Source organism: Lactuca serriola, chromosome 8, assembly GCF_051521515.1.
Source record: "Lactuca serriola cultivar US96UC23 chromosome 8, Lser_US96UC23_V15, whole genome shotgun sequence".
NCBI lineage: Eukaryota > Viridiplantae > Streptophyta > Magnoliopsida > Asterales > Asteraceae > Lactuca > Lactuca serriola.
The window spans coordinates 36922351-36930625 of record NC_136415.1 but is presented as its reverse complement, the minus strand read 5'-3'; positions in this window follow the sequence as shown (position 1 = coordinate 36930625).

Sequence of the window (8275 nt, the reverse complement as noted above, 5' to 3'; positions counted from 1 at the left end):
AGAAAGAAGCAATTCCAATCATGACAGATGTCGAAGTTGCTGAATTTTCGTTCTACCAATTTCCAAAAGTGGTTGAAGATGATGAAGCAATTTTTACACGTGTGGCTCGTATTCCGGATGCGATGCTTCGCAAAGTTTCTCCCACTCACAAAGTGTTGATGAGATATTTGTGAAACATTGATACAGCTGATCAGACCGGCGTGTTACCAGATGTTGCTACACCATCGAAGAAGAAGAAGGTTAGCAAGAAAAGTGCGAAGGGTTCATCTTCACCAACTGTACAAAATGAAGTTGCTCCAACTAAAGAAACCTTAGCCAAATTGAAGAAGGAACTTTTACCTTCCAAGTCTGGAGTTCTAAAACAAATTCGCAAAGCGGAAGTGAGTAGTAAAGGAGTTACTATTCGCAGTATTCCTGCACCAGTGTCTCCAGGAAAGAAACACCAACGGGCAGAAGATGTTGCGAAAAACATGCAACGAACGCTGGTTAAGAAGAGGAAGATGGTGATTCGCAATGAATCATCAGATGAAGAAGTTGTCCCAGAAACTCCACCTGTCACAACTATGGTAAATGTCTCTTTACCAATCACTTCAACTTCGCAAATTTCTACTACCATTTCCAAACCACTCGAAATAGTTCTTACCAAGTCAGTTTCTGAGGAGGTACCTATTTCGGATATGGTTGTCAACGTATCTGATACGGGGGCACCTATCCCGAGTGTTGCATCCACACTACAAACATCCTTACCTATTACCACTTCATCCATCTTTGATCATGCCCTTCAAAACCCATTTACCACACTTTTTCCATCCCAATCACCTGAAAATCTTCCACCTTCGCAACAAATGTCTGATCCTGAAGTCGAAGGAGGTGCTTTTGGAGGAATTCTAGATGACATTCCTTTTGATTCAGACGAAGAAGACATTCCTGATCATATGCTGATGACAGGAAAGCAGTTTAAAATACTGAATCAAAAGTTGAAGGCTATTATCCAATCGCAAGCCGATTCCGGGAGAATGTCTTCGATCTCAGCAATGGAGGTGGATGTCATGATTAAAGGTGCTGAGAAAAGAATCATGGAGAAAGTAGATCAGTCCGATAAAAACAATGAGCTCAGAGTGAAAGCACAAGGGAACAATTTTACGTCTGCAGTTCAAGATCTTAAAGCTGCTACAAAAGAACGACACATTCTTTTTGTACAAGACGTCAAGAAAGTTCGTGAGGATGTCAACTTCAAAATTCAGGAATTGAAGTCTGAACTTGCGAAGGATCTTCAAGATGTGCATACGATACAAGCAGATCTTCAAAAGCAAATTGTGGAAATTTCTTCTCAACTCCACAAACTCAATAATATTCCTGTTGTTGAAGATCAGAAAGCTGCCACAATGGAGAAGTTTGATCACTTGATCAAATTGGTCACTGATCTTAAATCAGCCGTTTCGCATTCATCATCTTCGCAAATCATTACTCCTGAATTCTTGTCTCTAAAGATTAACACTTTAGAACAAGCTATTCAAAAGGCTCTTGCTCCGCTTACAAACTTCACTTCTTTACTTCCGAAGGGTGCTCCACCTGTTTTCACAGGGGTGCAAGGGGGAGAGAAAAGTCGAAGCAAAGAAGACGAGGCTAAAACAGTGGGAAAAGTGATTTCGACTCAACTGGTTGCTACTCTTCCCATTCCTACAAAACCGATTTCTTCAACAACAATCACCACAAAAACAATTTCCAAGGGAATTGTTATTGGAGAAAACGAAGGAGGTTCAAGCTCAAAACCTCAGAAAGATGTATCAGGAAAAGGAAAAGGCATCTTGTATGAAAAATCGAAGGAGGAGTTAAAAGCTGATGCTGAGGCTGAATTAGAGAGGATGAGACAAGTTCAGAGCATCATGAGACAAAGGGCAAGTGATCCTCCCTCCATGAACAAAGGAGATCCTGCGAAACTTTACTCTTACGAAACAATAGAGTCAAAATTTGTGGGTAGGGAGATGTATGAGTTCGAGAAGAAGCCTAAAAGAAGTTACAATATTGCGAACTCAGATCATTGTCAGCTGGACTTCCCAATTAACGAAATGTTATTCATCACAGCTCAATACAAGATCAGTGAGAAATTTGATAATCCGGATGACTACACTCATATGAAAATCATATTTCATGTTGTTCTTGGGAAGAATCCAGATGAAGTTTGGTCCCTGATGAAGATCAAGAAGGTGCTTACAATAAAGAAGGATGTTCTGTTTGAAGACATGCTTCAAAACTTTCGATATTTTGTCATCAGAGCTGACAACAATCAATATGACTTCACAGTTGCTGATTTTCCGTTGATGAACTGCAACGATCTTATTCAAGTAGCTCTGATACTGAAGCATATGGAAGAAAACAAACTCAAAGGCTCTGAGACAGATGTGTTCAAAGTTGGATTCGCACACGTAAAGACATACATCGATAACTATTTCGATTGTCTTGCTCTTACTGATGATGAATTGGCGAATGTGCTAGGAAGAGAAGTTAAAGTTCCATGGGAAGATACTTTGACACAATCTGCTCTGTCGAAGTATGTTGTGGGTGAGATATGCCTGAAACCTTTTGGCATGGTATTTTCGGGAAGAGACACTAAAGGAAAACCGAAGAAATTCCTATTCAAAGCTTCAAAGGTTGAAAGATACAATTCTTCGCAATATACGCACTTCATTGTACGTATGAACAATTGCAAGAAAAATAACGAAGGAGACAAGAAAGACTTGAAGAAGGTGATCTCCTGGTATGGAGAAGTGCGAAGAACAATTCACTCTGCAATTCAAAAGCTTTTGAGTTGAATTGCATCGACTGTTTACAAAGGGGGAGAATGTAGATGTATGTTGTAAAAGTCGAATAGTGTGTATTGTAATGTTTTGCATTTGTATGTTATTTTACTAAGTCAATTTTGTATGCGAAGTATAGTATGCGAAGTGTAAATGTATAGACTTAGTATATTTTTTGTATGTTCCCTATAAATAGGGACTTAGGCTTGAAGTAGAGACACGAGATCGAAACACAATATCTCTCTTCAACTTATTCTGTAATCAGTCTTAATCAATATGAGATCTGATTAATATTTACTTCGTGTGTTCATCATCTTTCATCATTCAAATCTTTCGTTTCTTTTCTTAATTCTCGATAACAATTCTCTTCAAATAGGACGAGATATCTCTAGATCTGTTCATTTAGGAGTTGTAGAGCCCGGATCTGTTGCCTTTTTGGAGATGCTTTGCATAAGAACCCTATATCTAGCCTTTATTATGCTTTTTGAGCCTTATTATCTTCTTGGTCGCTATTGGGCACGTAAAGATAGAATCTTTACTTGCTAATCGAGTTAAAGAAGCCCAGATCTATAAGTTTCAGACGTTGGATTCAAGCAGAATCGAGTTTAGAGTAGCTGCATGGATATGACTCGGCGAGTCGGAAGAACGACTCGGCGAGTCAAGTCACGAGTCCCGTTTTTCCCTTTTTGAGTGATGTCGAGTGGAAGCCGGTGAGTAGTAGAGTGGACTCAGTGAGTTGGAGGACAGACTTAGTAATGGAGGGACTCGACGAGTTGTTCATACAACTCGGCGAGTCCAATGCAATCTTCTTAGCTCAAGAACAACTCGTCGAGTTGTTCATATGACTCGGCGAGTCGGATGAAGATTGTCTGAGTTCTTGGATCGAGAGGGTACTCGTCGAGTCGATGCCATACTCGACGAGTAGCCACGAGTAGGGTTGAGAAGTGAGACTAGAGACTCGGCGAGTTGGCGGCCCAACTCGGCGAGTCAGGTCAACTGTGGGTTGACTTTGACCGAGAGAGTTGACTTTGCCCAAAGTTAAAAGAGTCATTTTACCCAGTGCAGTGTTTAGCATTTGATTGAGTGTGTTTATGGACTTGTAGCCGGGGAGATACCGGAGCAGCAGCAGTTAGCTTCCAGAGCCATTCACACAGCAGCCAGTTCACGAGGTGAGTTTCCCTTCAGTAGGAACGGGTCTAAGGCCAGTGACGGCCCGTTCAGTTAGCCGTAGTTTCTGGACTTCGGTCCAATGCAGTAGCTAGTATGTTTGACGCCTCTGTGGCTCAGACAGGATTTATGTGTTTGTGCTAGTTGATATGTTTATGCTATGTTCAGTCAGCTTCGGACTTCGGTCCGATGTAGGGGATAGAGGTCCCAGTCAGCTTCGGACTTCGGCCCGATGTAGGGGACGGAGATCCCAGTCAGCTTCGGACTTCGGTCCGATGTAGGGGACGAAGGTCCCAGTCAGCTTTGAACTTCGGTCCGATGTAGGGGACAGAGGTCCCAGTCAGCTTCGGACTTCGGTCCGATGTAGGGGAAAGAGGTCCCAGTCAGCTTCGGACTTCGGTCCGATGTAGGGGGCAAGGCCCCAGTTAGCCCGGACTTCGGTCCGATGCAGTGGGCAAGGCCCATTATGTGCTTATTTGTCATTATGTGGTATGTGGTAGTTTGGGGGAGCTCACTAAGCTTTGTGCTTACAGTTTCAGTTTTGGTTTCAGGTACTTCCGCAAGCAAAGGGAAGAGCTCGGGATGATGGCATCGCACACACCACAGCTTCAGATTTGTCCTGGGAGTTGATTTAGTTTTCTTGATATGTTTGGATACAGTTTTTCTCACAGTATTTTATTATGGTTTTTGAAACACACAGTTATGATGTTATTATGTGATACTCAGTCTCATGCGTTTTGTTATAATAAAAATCGAAATTTTTGGGTGGTATTTTTGGGATGTTTCAAGTTGGTATCAGAGCCCTGGTTTGAGGGATTCGGATACACCTCCTAGTGCATCTGAACTCAAACTAAGGGAAAGATAAAAAGATTTTCAAAAAAGAAAAATGTTTTCGAATGAGATTTTGAAAAGCACTTAGAAAGAAAAGAATTTTTAAACAAGATAAGGGTGTGGTGCATGCGATCAGCCGAGCTCAAGTAAGTACTCCCTAATTACCAATACAAGTTTTATTATTATGATTAATTGTTCCAGTTTCAATAGAACAGCATGCTAGTATAGGACTAAGGATCTAGGAGGATGCCTTATGTGTCTGCTTTATGTGTTACAGCTTTATGAGAATTGCATGCTAGTATTGAGTAGACAGCAGTAGGATAGCCTGTTTAGGTTATGCCTGGTAGCGCGAGCTTAGCATTGTATGCTAGAGTAGCTTCTCGTTATGAGAATAGTTTTGCCTGAGTATGTTTCCTTTATCCAAATGCTACTTGCTTTGTGCTTTGTGGGACTCTGAGTGGTGGGAGTTAGCCATTAGGTGAATACGTCACATCACATGTGATCAGGGTTGAATAATCTCAGAGTGCTGGATTTGGCCCTATTGCGTAGCTCTTGTCTGAGTCCAACCGTTGTAGGGACGAGTCTTTTACTCGAAGGATTATCCGAGCCTCATTGCATGTAATGGTATTCAGGTGGTGGCTAATTAGCATCACAAGGAGGCCTTCAGCAGCTGAGGACTGGTTTGAGTGGAGTCAGAGATTTCCCTAGGGCAAGCCTAGGATGAGAGTAGCAGAGATCAGTAGTAGTAGAAGTGACTTGGTGGAGTCAAGGCAGTTCTTGAGGAAAGTACGGATAGATGTGGAAGGTAGTATGGGCCCGTACTACTGAAAGCAGAGGATCCGTACTCAAATCAAGGAAGGCCGAGACAAGACCAGGAAGCTAGTGGTAGTATCAATGATCCCTTGAGATATTTCAGTTTTCTGATGTTGCTATGATGTGTTTCAGAATGGTGGTTTTGCGTCCGAGGACAGCAGCCGGCAGTGGAGGTGCCGGAGAGGGATCAGGATCAGGCTCGGGGGACGAGCGCATGGATGAGCAGACCAGAGAGTTTCTTTCTTCAGAGATTACTCGTATCATTTTAGAGCAGACTCCTGTGATCTTCGGTTCGATCAAGGAGGGTATCCTAGAGCTGATGGATGACAGATTGGGCACCTTCCGTGCCGAGGTGGCGGCCATGATGGGGTCGTGTACACTTACATTCATGGAGTTCAGGGCATGTGGAGCTCCAGACTATCACGGGGCGCGAGACCCCATAGCGAGTACTAGATGGTTGGCGGATGTGGCCAACGCGTTCCGCACTAGCAGGTTTCCCGAGGGGGACAAGGTCAGGTTGGCGTCCTGTCTTCTGAAGGACAGGGCACGGGATTGGTGGGAGGAGGTCGGACATACCATTGGAGATGATGCAGCATTGGATGCCATGACCTGGGCTGATTTCTCTACCAGGTTCAGGGCAGAGTTTGAACCAGTTATTGAGGTGCAGCAGTTAGCCAGAGAGTTTCAGGACCTCACCCAGACTACAGAGACCGTGGCGGAGATCACCGCCAAGTTCAGGGAGAGGGCTCTTCTTGTTCCTCAGTATGCAGCCGATGAGGAGATGAAGAAGGCCCGTTATCATGAGATGTTGCGGAGCGATATTCGCCAGTTTGTGAGCCGGTACAGCTGTAAAACGTTGGACGACATGATTGCTAGGGCTCGAGAGAGGGAGATTGATCTCGAGATGGAGAAGAAGAGGAAACCGGAGGCGGTTTCGGGTTCAGGAGGTTCGGGCAAAAAGCCCAAGGTTTCAGATCACAGGTCCAGGTTTCAGCCGAGCCACAGTCGATGTGGCAGGTGTGGGAAGATGCACGATAGGGTGTGCAAGGCAGGGAGTTCCGGCTGCTTCAAGTGCGGTCGGACTGGGCATTTGAGCAGGGATTGTACGGCCCCTGCTACTGCCGTTGCAGCATCAGATCTGATTTGCTTTCAGTGCAATCAGAGGGGACATAAAAAGTCCCAGTGTCCAAGTTTAGCTGCAGTAGGGAAGGTGGTTGCACCTGCCCCTGCTACTTTGAGGATTACAGATGGCCGGCAGGGCCGAGTCGAGGCGCCAGTGGCGAAGAGTAGGGCGTTTCAGATGACAGCAGAGGAGGCGCGAGCGACTCCTGATGTGGTGACGGGTATGTATCTTCCCTTCATCTCTTTATTTTTATTGATTGATTATTGCTTATGATTGTATGTTTTATATAGGTTCGTTCTCTATGAACGGCATTTCTACTATGGTATTATTCGATTCAGGGGCTACCCGATCATTCGTATCGCTTGCGCTTAGCAAGAGATTTAGCAGAGCTCCAGGGGAGCTGGATTGTCCACTAGAGGTTGAGATAGCAGATGACAGGACCGTGAGGGTCGGCAGAGTGCATAGAGGGTGTTCTCTTCAGTTGTTTGACGAGCAGTTTTCGGTGGACCTGGTTCCTATTCCCCTGCGAGGGAATAAGGTTATTGTGGGCATGGATTGGCTAAGCCCCAATGGGGCGATGATTGATTGTGAGCTTCAGCTAGTGAGGGTTCGCACTCCCAGTGGGGGAGAGTTACTGATTCAGAGTGATAGGCCACAGCGCGGACCGACCTTTTGTTCCGCCGCAAGGGCGAGGCGCTATTTTCAGCAGGGTTGCGCTGGTTATGTAGCTTATGTCTTGGATGCCCGGGAGAAGGGCAAGACGACAGTTGATGATGTTCTGATAGTGCGAGACTTCCCGGATGTATTTCCCGAGGATTTACCGGGAATACCTCCTGAGAGGCAGGTTGAGTTTGGGATCGACCTGATTCCTGGTGCGGATCCGATAGCCAAGGCACCGTATCGTCTAGCTCCCCCTGAGATGCAGGAGTTGTCTACGCAGCTGCAGGAGCTGCTAGACAAGGGTTTCATTCGGCCGAGCAGTTCGCCTTGGGGAGCGCCGATCCTGTTTGTGAGGAAGAATGATGGGTCGCATCGTATGTGTATTGATTACCGGGAGTTGAATAAGGTAACGGTGAAGAACCGTTACCCACTTCCGAGGATAGATGATTTGTTTGACCAGCTTCAGGGAGCGTCTTGGTTCTCCAAGATCGATCTACGCTCTGGGTATCATCAGATGCGGGTTAGGGATGAGGATGTGCAGAAGACTGCTTTCAGGACCAGGTATGGTCATTATGAGTTTGTGGTGATGCCATTTGGGCTCACCAATGCCCCAGCCGCGTTCATGGATCTCATGAATCGCGTGTGTAGGCCGATGCTGGATCGGTCAGTGATAGTATTCATAGATGATATCTTGGTATATTCCAAGACGCAGGAGCAGCATGAGGAGTACCTGAGGGAGGTGCTAGAAGTTTTGAGGATGGAGAAACTTTTCGCAAAGTTCTTCAAGTGTGAGTTCTGGTTGCGCGAGGTGCAGTTCCTTGGTCACCTCGTCAACCAGAAGGTTATTTTGGTGGATCCGGCCAAGATAGAGGCCGTGATGCAG